At 44.7% G+C, this 9578-nt stretch overlaps 1 long non-coding RNA gene across 1 annotated transcript; it reads left to right on the top strand.

Annotated features, from left to right (window-relative positions):
- The first annotated feature begins 6386 nt into the window (after positions 1-6386).
- Positions 6387-9068, top strand: LOC119289960. Its single transcript, XR_005141667.1, has 3 exons — positions 6387-6686; positions 7311-7450; positions 8655-9068. It is a non-coding gene; the product is annotated as an uncharacterized LOC119289960 (long non-coding RNA).
- The last annotated feature ends 510 nt before the right edge of the window (positions 9069-9578 follow it).

Here is a 9578-nt window from a genome sequence, read left to right as displayed (position 1 = left end):
ATCCAAATCAACTAAACCATAACCGATCATCACGTGAGATGGAGTAGTTTTCAATGGTGAACATCGTTATGTTGATCATATCTACTATATGATTCACGCTCGACCTTTCGATCTCCGTGTTCCGAGGCCATATCTGCATATGCTAGGCTCGTCAAGTTTCACCTGAGTATTCTGCGTGTGCAAAACTGGCTTGCACCCGTTGTAGATGGACGTAGAGCTTATCACACCCGATCATCACGTGGTGTCTGGGCACGACGAACTTTGGCAACGGTGCATACTCAGGGAGAACACTTCTTGATAATTTAGTGAGAGATCATCTTATAATGCTACCGTCAATCAAAGCAAGATAAGATGCATAAAAAGATAAACATCACATGCAATCAATATAAGTGATATGATATGGCCATCATCATCTTGTGCTTGTGATCTCCATCTCCGAAGCACCGTCATGATCACCATCGTCACCGGCGCGACACCTTGATCTCCATCGTAGCATCGTTGTCGTCTCGCCAATCTTATGCTTCCACGACTATCACTACCGTTTAGTAATAAAGTTAAGCATTACATCGCGATTGCATTGCATACAATAAAGCGACAACCATATGGCTCCTGCCAGTTGCCGATAACTTGGTTACAAAACATGATCATCTCATACAATAAAATTCAGCATCATGCCTTGACCATATCACATCACAACATGCCCTGCAAAAACAAGTTAGACGTCCTCTACTTTGTTGTTGCATTTTTTACGTGGCTGCTACGGGCTTAAGTAAGAACCAATCTCACCTACGCATCAAAACCACAACGATAGTTTGTCAAATAGACTCCGTTTTAACCTTCGCAAGGACCGGGCGTAGCCATACTTGGTTCAACTAAAGTTGGAGAGACAGTCGCCCGCAAGCCATCTCTGTGCAAAGCACGTCGAGGGAACCGGTCTCGCGTAAGCGTACGCGTAAGGTTGGTCTGGGTCGTCTCGTCCAACAATACCGCCGAACCAAAATATGACATGCTGGTAGGCAGTATGACTTGTATCGTCCACAACTCACTTGTGTTCTACTCGTGCATATAACATCAACATAAATAACCTAGGCTCAGATGCCACTGTTGGGTTTCGTAGTAATTTCAAAAATTTTCCTACGCGCACACAGGATCATGTGATGCATAGCAACGAGAGGAGAGTGTTGTCTACGTACCCAACGCAGACCGACTGCGGAAGCGATGACACGACGTAGAGGAAGTAGTCGTACGTCTTCACGATCCAACCGATCAAGCACCGAAACTACGGCACCTCCGAGTTCGAGCACACGTTCAGCTCGATGACGATCCCCGGACTCCGATCCAGCAAAGTGTCGGGGAAGAGTTTCGTCAGCACGACGGCGTGGTGACGATCTTGATGAACTACAGCAGCAGGGCTTCGCCTAAACTCCGCTACAGTATTATCGAGGAATATGGTGGCAGGGGGCACCGCACACGGCTAAGGAATCGATCACGTGGATCAACTTGTGTTAACTTGTGTGTTTAGAGGTGCCCCTGCCTCCGTATATAAAGGAGCCAAGGGGGGAGGAGGCGCCGGCCAGGAGGAGGTGGCGCAGGAGGAGTCCTACTCCTACCGGGAGTAGGACTCCCCCCCAATCCTATTCCAACTAGGATTCCCAAGGGGGAAAGAGGGAGAGGGGTGGCTGGCCACCTCTCCTAGTCCTACTAGGACTAGGGGAAGGGGGGAGGCGCGCAGCCCCCTTGGGCTGCCCCTTTCTCCTTTCCACTAAGGCCCATGATGGCCCATATGGCTCCCGGGGGGTTCCGGTAACCTCCCGGTAACCCGGTAAAATCCCGATTTCACCCGGAACACTTCCGATGTCCAAACATAGACTTCCAATATATCAATCTTTATGTCTCGACCATTTCGAGACTCCTCGTCATGTCCGTGATCACATCCGGGACTCCGAACAACCTTCGGTACATCAAAATGCATAAACTCATAATATAACTGTCATCGTAACCTTAAGCGTGCGGACCCTACGGGTTCGAGAACAATGTAGACATGACCGAGACACGTCTCTGGTCAATAACCAATAGCGGGACCTGGATGCCCATATTGGCTCCTACATATTCTACGAAGATCTTTATCGGTTAGACCGCATAACAACATACGTTGTTCCCTTTGTCATCGGTATGTTACTTGCCCGAGATTCGATCGTCGGTATCCAATACCTAGTTCAATCTTGTTACCGGCAAGTCTCTTTACTCGTTCCGTAATACATCATCTCACAACTAACATATTAGTTGTAATGCTTGCAAGGCTTATGTGATGTGTATTACCGAGAGGGCCCAGAGATACCTCTCCGACAATCGGAGTGACAAATCCTAATCTCGAAATACGCCAACCCAACATCGACCATTGGAGACACCTGTAGTACTCCTTTATAATCACCCAGTTACGTTGTGACGTTTGGTAGTACCCAAAGTGTTCCTCCGGTAAACGGGAGTTGCATAATCTCATAGTCATAGGAACATGTATAAGTCATGAAGAAAGCAATAGCAACATACTAAATGATCAGGTGCTAAGCTAATGGAATGGGTCATGTCAATCAGATCATTCAACTAATGATGTGACCTCGTTAATCAAATAACAACTCATTGTTCATGGTCAGGAAACATAACCATCTTTGATTAACGAGCTAGTCAAGTAGAGGCATACTAGTGACACTCTGTTTGTCTATGTATTCACACATGTATTATGTTTCCGGTTAATACAATTCTAGCATGAATAATAAACATTTATCATGATATAAGGAAATAAATAATAACTTTATTATTGCCTCTAGGGCATATTTCCTTCAAAACCCTCATATATTATAAAATGATTATGTATATATTAGACTGATCTTCTGTTCCGATCCTAACGACTTACACGAGTACTCGTGAGATTGGCTCGTTTAACTTGGTCTATAAACGATCTTAAACTAAAGCTCGGCTTGACTCGTTATTCTTCGAGTTCGAGTCGATTCGAGCCGAGTCACGAGCTACTCGTTTAGCTCGCGAGCTTCGAGCTTTTTTTCCAGCCCTAGTCGTCCAGCTACTGTGGTTTATAGCTGGCCAAACGGGCCTGGATAGTTGGGCCGGCCTGGTAGCACAGCTGGCACGGCACGGGCCAGGCACGGCACGGCACATGCTAAACGGGCCAGGCCCGGCACGCGGCACGCCATGGGCCGTGCCTGGGCCTGAAGGGCGAGCACGCGGGCCAGCACGGCACGGCCCGATTAACTTTTTTTATATTTTTTTATGTATCCTAATATGGGCCAACAGGTAAAAATAGGCTAAAAAACGCCCAGTGCGTAAAATAGGACGTAGATTAGTGGGCCTTGCGTGCCGGTGGGCCGGCCCGATTAGCATACGGGCCGTGCCTGGGCTGCAGGCTGCAGCACACAGGCTGGCACGACACGGCCCGTATAATAATCGTGGCTAGGCGGGCCGGGCCGTGCCAGACACGATTAGGATGGGCCGTGCTGTGTCGAGCCGGGCCGGCCCGTTTGGCCAGCTATACTGTGGTTGACTCTGTTAACGCCGTCATGACGCTGGCAGCACAGATGAATAGAGACGAAAGCTCAGATCCAATCGCGCGTGAAGACCCCGTTGTTTGATTTAGAATTATATATAATCGTGGGTTGTTAGGAAGGTATTTAGCGGGAAGCCAATTTTTTGGTGGAAAAAAGACGCTAATTTGGGACTTTTTAGCGGGAGGTTAAAAATTATTGACGCAAACGACACTACACCTAAATTAGGTGGTGGGAAAGTAACAATTTTTGTTTAAAAAAATTCAAGGGAATTTTCTAGATTGTAAATATATTTCGAGATGGAGGGAATACTAAAATTTATTTGTAAAAAATTATATCGTGATGAAAAAACCACCAAATCTGAGAATTGTGTGTTCTCGTTGTCGATATTTGCATAGTCGTCGCCATTTGAGGAAGCCAATTAACGAACGAAAAAGAGTTTCCTATTTATATGTTAAAAAACCATCACATACATCGAAGCAACCGATATAAACGGACGCCACACATCCAAGACAAGATACACGACGGACTGAGGACTCCAAGACGATGCCTCCAGGAAGGGCACGACCACGAACGTCACCATCGTCCAATACGAAGATTAAGTTTTCATCCGGAGTAAGATGGAAGGAGTGAGAGGAACGCGACGTCCACGGGCGCCTTCACCGTCAACCAGTGCACGGACTGGGTAGGTGATGTACCGCGGTGCTTCAACCCCTCCGCCGCAAACCCGGTCAGCCAACCACCCGCAGCCAATTAGGAAGGTGTTGTTTCATCATGGATCTACACTTAGGTTGGGATATGTCAATTTTTTTGCCTTGGTCAACTGTTGGTCAAAGTAGCAAAAATCTGGCCAATTCTGAACTACATCTCACATAAACCTCATGCGACCCTCACTTTAAAACTATTAGGTTATACTCTTATTTCGAAACATAAGTACTGATGGGATGGGCTGATGAGACGGTCGATCTATGTCAGTCTCGATCTCACATTCCGATCATCAGATGGGGTGATCTCAACATCTTTCATTTTATAGGACAATCCGTTGAGGGTTTGTCCACGCTAGAGTAGGTCCAACATAGTTATGCCGCTTTTGTTCAAACGATAAGCATAGCGACGCCTTTGCCTGTTGGATCCGTCTTACATCGGATCCACACGCAAGGGGACGAACGAGCCCTGCCGCCGCTGGCCGGGCTTCACCTAGTCATGCCCTCTAGCGGCGGTTGGGGAGGGGAGGAGCGGGAGGCGGGGTGCTGGGAGTCGGCTAGCGATCTCTCCCGTCGCCTACGAGGACGACTCGGGAGGGTCCTTCACGCCAAAGTAGGTCCAACACAGTCATGTTGCTTTTGTTTTAATGAAAATAATAGAGATTCAACTATGTCAATTATCAACCAAATAAATTTAGTTTTAAGATTTACTTATTGGTATATCACACATTTGTTAAAAATAAGTATTAGATAAGGCCAACGCCTTGTCTCTTCTTTATATATTCATTTTCAGATATAAAAAATATTCAAGTCTTGGACCGTCGCAAAAAATCATCCCTCGTGCACATACCGATGGCATCAACAAATCTCTTAAAAAAATTCACGGTGCCACACGACAAACAACATGATAAGTGGTAGCTGCAAGCTAGTAGTAGCCGGTAACAACGAAGAACTTGTTTTTAATGCTGTGTATAAGTCCAACTGTGTGATTGTCTTTGCTGTTGGTCCTTGTTGGAATATCATCTGCAGTATGCAAGTTTCAAATTTAGAATTGTGTATGTACAAATCTAAAACCCATGTTGACTCCGGCCGGGTCAGTTAGGAAGGGTGTTTAGCAGGAAGGAAAAAATAGACTATTTTTTCATGGGAACAGAAAATATTGGCGCAAACTACGATCAACCTAAATTAGGTGGTGGAAAAGTAACACTTTTTTGGAAGAAATGTTTACAATAATAAAATAAATTAGGAAAAGATATTTCAGAGAAATATGAGAATATGTGTTGCTAAGAGCAACTCCAACACGGCGGCCCATTTCATCTGCTACTGTCCGTTTGGGCCGCCGCGGACAAAAGTGATAGCCCAACGCGCCGACTCATTACCAAAAGTGATGGGTGGCGCAAGACGTTGATAGGTGTCGATTGTTGGGCGGCATCGGCTCCGGGGTGAATGGACGGAGAGCTCGGGAACGAAGCGCACGGTCTTGGAAGCTTTCGACGGAGCCGCACCCGGAGTCTTGTGAGACGAGTTCCCCTGAGCCTCAATATCGGCGAGGAGGTGTCGATGGGAGGAACCGGACATCCAGGCGACTCTGCGGGACACGTGGACGATCAGGGGAAAAAAGCTGGTGCCGGACCCCGGGTTGTACTTGACCTCGGGCCGTGATCGTCGTGCCGACATATGCTACCTACACTACTTAAGTAGGTAAAAATATGCAACCAACTTACTATGTAAATATCAGTTTAATTTAAAAAATGCAAAAATAATGAGGTCATTTTAATTTGTGGTTTAAAAGTTGCAAATAATCAAAGTTTGGTCAATAGAAGTACTATCTTCTTTCAAACAGAAAAAGAAGGGCCACGTCGATCACGTATTTCAGTAATATTTTTTTTTGCGTGGACATATTTCAGTAATACGTATACGCTATCGGGCTATAAAAGAAAAAACACGCTATCTGGTGGAGCGCGTCCGCGTCCGCGCGATGGATCAGACGCGCGTCTGGTGGGTTGCGCCGCGCGAGATCTCCTCCCCCTTTCCTTGGATCATTTTTTTTCTGTTTCCTCCGCTCCTTCTTTCCCACGATCTGGTGCCTCTTTTCCTCTTTCCTTGCCAAAAAGAAAACAACTTCCGCCGCCGTGCGACCACAGCAGCCACATCATGGCGGCGCGACGAAGCAGCCCACGCCGGCGCCTCACTGCCGCTCCCCTCTCCCTCTAACCTTCTAACCTTGCTCCGCCACCCGCCCCTCGGCGCCTTCCGCTCCGCCCGTCGGCCTTCTCCTCCGTGGATCTCGGCTGGTCGATCCTGCCCGTGGGCGCGTGGCTGGATCGCCCGACATCTCAACTCCGGCGCCAACCGGCTCTGCTCCGGCTCTTCCGCCATCCTGCTCGCCTGCCTCCTCGTGCGACCTACTACCTCCACAACAACAAAAGTATCATTATTCCCCCTGTTTCCCTCTGTATTTTTCATTGCAAGTGCAGCAAAGTGCAGCAAATTTAGATTTTGCTGTGTTTGTGAAGAGCCATACCCTTTTATCGAAAAAATGCTGCTGATTGCTTACCTATTTGCTGCTGAAATCTTGAAGTAGTAGACTAATTTTCCCTTGCTTGATGTGTTATATATCTCGCTGAGATGGTTTGTTATATATCCTACTAAAATCCTACTAAAATCTTGTGTCATATGTCCTGCTCTTCAGTGAGAATTAGCAGGATAGAAATGTAAGAAGCAGGTACTTAATTAGTAATTTGGTAGTTGAAAGATTGATCTGCTATTACTGGACATCAAGTAACTTTTACATATGTACATATGATTCATGCGGAACATTGCGTGGAAATTGATTCGAGAAATTGTTGTCATGATCGGTAATTAAATACTTGGGAACAATTGCTTTTTAAGATGTCTTCAGCTTTACTCAAGGTGCTCAAGTGAAACAACTACTACTCACTGAAGGGTCTTTTTATGTCTTGGAAGTGATCTGTAACATATGCTTCCAGTATATGCAATCTGGTATTTCTTCTGTATGTTTTTAATGGTCAATTTTGTTTGTTTTGTTCAGATGTTCCTTGAATTTCTAAATCAGAAAGAGTGATGCTCAATGAGATTTAGGTCATGCTAAGACATCGACAATCAATGCCGACAAGCCTCCACTATCTATTGTGGAAATTAACAACTGTGTTGAGCAATTCGGAAATGCAGGTATGCCACGACCTCTATTACATAGGGTGTAATCGTGAGAGGTGGGAGGTATGGGGCGAGATGGTTTCATTTTAGGCCTCGTTACGCTTGAGGTAGATGAGGCGGATGTGGAGGTCTGGAGGAGAACCTCTCTTTTTTCTTGGTTTATTTGTCCTGTGATAAGTGACCGCCTACCTGTGTATTTCTCTGCTTAGGATATCAAAATTTACTTGTATGTAATAATCCTGTGAAAGATCGCTTTTGCCTAGTTGACGTCCACTGAAAATGATAAGATTTGAGATATAGCGTGAGGGTAAAAACACAGTGGCTAGCAAGAGCCATCTTTATTTGAACGGAAAAGCCATCAAAAGGTGGTCAGCTTCCCGGATAAGTAAATAATATTTCTCAATCCTAATCTAACTACTCCCTTGGTGCATGCTGCTTGACTAGTTGCTCCTGTCTTGGATTCTCTGGGTGAAAACACATGTGAATTCATTTAATTGTTGACACATTGACAATAGCTGTTCTCCATCACGTATTAGTACTGCGGAATTGGTTTTTACTCCCTCCGTAAAGAAATATAAGTGCATTTAGATAACTAAAGTAGTGATCTAAACGCTCTTATATTTGTTTACAGAGGGAGTAATAAATTTCCTATTCTCTATTTGGTCCTAAGGGAACGTGGTCTTTGAACTGTGAAGGGGTTTATTAATTGGTTAATCATCGACATCGTCTGTTTTTCATCACGGATCACTACTGTTATATTTATGTTACCAAGAGTCGGCAGTACAGTCAAGGAAATCGCATGATTGAACTAGATAGAAAATAGACAATCCCTGAACTAGATAGGTAATATTCTGACTGTTTCAACTCTGTATGGTTTGCTGAAGAAAATAGGCAATCCCTGAAATAGATAGGTAATATTCTGTCTGTTTGAACTCCGTATGGTTGCTGAAGAACTCAGTATAGTGTCTGAAGAATATTGGTTACAGTTTCAAGTAGTGACCCATGTCTTATTGCCATTTCAAAATACGTGATTCTACACAAGTTCAGTGAAAATCAGCCCGTTTTGTATTCCTGCTCATGAACTCCATATGTGGAAAACAGCATGAAGAAGATGATTCTCATTTGTTATGTGCTCCCTTTGATTATACACTTCTCTCCTCGTGTACTCATTTTGTTATATATACTTGGGATACTTACGGAATACTTTCTGCCATTGTAGGTACAAAAAGAAAATTACTCACCACTGAAATGAGAAATGTATGGCTTTGTTCGCAACTGTGCCTGACAAATATAGAAATTCGTAAGAAATTAATCTCTTCTGCACTGTACATGAGGCGATACACAAGCTGATCTCATTAGGCGAAATGCAGGCTGAATCCTGGCTGATATGTGTATAGTTCAGTGGAGTAGCATCCTGTTTCTTCCCAATGTATTTGACTTGATACTTCCTCGCGTTTTGTTAGACATACTTCTGTAGTCCCGTTTGGGTAACGCGGGTGTACACTGAGTGAAAAGCTGACATGATCCAGATATTGTTTAGTCTTGTGAAAGGCGGTGTGTATATTGGTACAGAAAAAGCCTAGATTGTACTGATTTTGGCAGGCAAGCATACAGTTTTTAGGAGTATACTAACTTGTAGCCTTTGATCTTTCTTATGTTGAAATTACATTTTCTCTCGTTAATTATTTCTGACAAAAACATGTTTATTTATGTGGCACAATTTTGGTCTCATCTGGTCATTCTGATAGTTCTTACGTTGCGGCAAGTCTTACGTTGCAGTCTCACAAGGTTGATGTCTTGTACAGAGTGCTGCAATTTATGATGCCTTAAATATGTTACTCACATCAGACGTCAGCCCTATATCTATGTTACAGAGTGTAATAAGAAATTTACAAGAGTAGTTCTGCTTTCGGGGTTGAAAAATGTGGGCTGGCTTCTACCAAAAAAAAAAGGATAATGTGGGCTGGCTGGAATGGGCGCACACAACGGTTTCTTACTTTAGGCTCGCAGCTTTTTTTTTTCTTTGGTGACTGGCTGGTTAGAATGGGCGAAGGAAGTTTTCTTAGCTTTGTTGCAGCTTTTCTTACAGTGGTGGTTATCCAAAATCACGTCGCCGGAATCCCACACACGGGCTGGCTCTGGA

This window comes from Triticum dicoccoides, chromosome 4A (genome assembly GCF_002162155.2).
Source record: "Triticum dicoccoides isolate Atlit2015 ecotype Zavitan chromosome 4A, WEW_v2.0, whole genome shotgun sequence".
Classification (NCBI taxonomy): Eukaryota; Viridiplantae; Streptophyta; class Magnoliopsida; order Poales; family Poaceae; genus Triticum; species Triticum dicoccoides.
The sequence above is the reverse complement of the archived record's forward strand: the minus strand, read 5'-3'. Positions and strand labels throughout refer to the sequence as shown.